The sequence below is a fragment of the Phaenicophaeus curvirostris genome, chromosome 1 (genome assembly GCF_032191515.1).
Source record: "Phaenicophaeus curvirostris isolate KB17595 chromosome 1, BPBGC_Pcur_1.0, whole genome shotgun sequence".
Taxonomy (NCBI): Eukaryota; Metazoa; Chordata; class Aves; order Cuculiformes; family Cuculidae; genus Phaenicophaeus; species Phaenicophaeus curvirostris.
Genome location: NC_091392.1, coordinates 99,190,606 through 99,192,417, shown reverse-complemented (window position 1 = coordinate 99,192,417; position 1,812 = coordinate 99,190,606). Strand labels below are relative to the sequence as shown.

The window sequence follows — 1,812 nt, the reverse complement described above, 5'->3', positions numbered from 1 at the left end:
TTGTGGGTCATACGTCAGCCTGCAGTGCCTGTCGCCCAGAGACGGGCACGGGTGCTGCCTTTGACCCCAGTGCTGGTTTGGCTGCAGCTCCAGCAAGGATCAAGGAGGGTTTTAGTCTGAAGGGGTAGGTATTGAGCGTAAGGCAGCATTGGCTCTGGTGGGGCTTCCCAAATCCGTGTTTAAAACGCAACTAAGTTAAACATCTAATGCTACTGCGGGAATAATCATATACAACCGTACTTAAAGTTAAAACACCCCCACACACACCCCCTCCACACCATCATTTCAGGACCAGCTGGATGTAATCCATCAAGTTCAATAACATAAAGAAAATCTAGGAACGACCACATAAGCTGCATGTGTCGGCTGCCACGGCCAAGTACTCAGATAGGGAGCAGCCACTGGACGCGCCACCAGGACCAAATGGGCTCTGGAGAGCATCCATCAATCCTGGTGGAGGGGGTGTAGAGGGAGCATTTGCTTTCCCAGCCCCAAGTCCTCCTCCTCCATGAGGCACCCAACCCTCCCCCATGGACCCATTGGCAGCTCCTTTCCCCTGTTCCCTGGCTTGCTCTGGCTCTGGACAGCACAGGGGAGAGGCATAAGCTGTCCTTGCTCTAAAGCCTGGAAGGGTAGAGTCCTCATGAGCCTGACTGGTCAATCAAAACCAGTCTGAAGCACATCCTAGACGGAAAAAAACCTCTGCTTGGTAAATAAGAGATTGAGGAAGTAAACATGTGCTAAGTGATGTAGGTTTGTACAGATATTGTACAACATCCTGCGAAATAAAACAAAACCAGTACAGAGCAGGGGTGTATATTTAGCTGTTGTAATCACAACAAGAAGGTTACACACCAATGAAAACCTGATTTTCTTCAATAAAAATAAAGTGCAAATGCAAACCAAGATTAAAATAATTTATTTACATGCAGATTTCTGGCTTGCTGATTTAAATTACTTTGATTTAAAGCAAATGCATCCCTTTTCTCAGAAATGATTTGCCACTACGTTGCTCCAGATTTTCTTCATCATAGCTGCCTTGGATGAGATGGAATAGATGTACTTGGTGTAGAGTGGGATCCGGCTTATTGTAATTGTAATACAAATCAAGATTTTATTTTAACATAATTAACAAGGTGATATTCTATAAAGAAATCAAACGGCAGAACAAGAACAGGTTACAACTTCTCTGCAGAGAAGAATGTTATTCTGTACTTAACAGCAGAGAGGAGTTTGCCATTGAGTCAGATTGGGACTCTGTGTGTCTCTGTGGTGGGATTTCCAGTGCATGTGTTTGGTGATTTGGGGTCTGATTTAAATCCTGTACATTTGTACTCCACCCATGCATTTTCAAACAGGGCCATCAGCATTTTTGTTTGCAAATGCATGTGTTTACATGCAAGTGTTTTCACGGTACTGAGAGAAGAGAGAAATATCATGACTATAGTCATTGATCCACTGTTTCCCCATGTCACAGTCCCAGCTCTCAGGCCAGTGATCCATCCTCCTGTCACCACATGCCCCGTATGGCTGTGCAGCATTTTAGGCAAACAGGGACTGCACCTCTCTGCAAGTCAGACGGGCCTGCGGTATTATAGAGTTACAGGCAACCCTGTTATAGCTGTATAGTTTACTGCCTTACTTTCATTTTAAACTCAAGATTTTAAGTTATTTTTCACTATTTCTGCCATTAGCACATTACAACTAGAAAGAAGCTTCAGCCTGTTACATCCACATCTGCGTTTCTGGCTTGGGGTTCAGCCCTGCTCTTCAATAAGCAGTCCCAAGTAAAGCAATTGAATTCATCAGCTG

General features: G+C 44.5%; 1 protein-coding gene across 2 annotated transcripts in view; it reads left to right on the top strand.

Moving 5' to 3' along the window:
* ADPRH (ADP-ribosylarginine hydrolase) overlaps positions 1-1,812 on the top strand; it is a 67,374-nt gene that overhangs the window by 39,560 nt on the left and 26,002 nt on the right. The window lies entirely within an intron of this gene.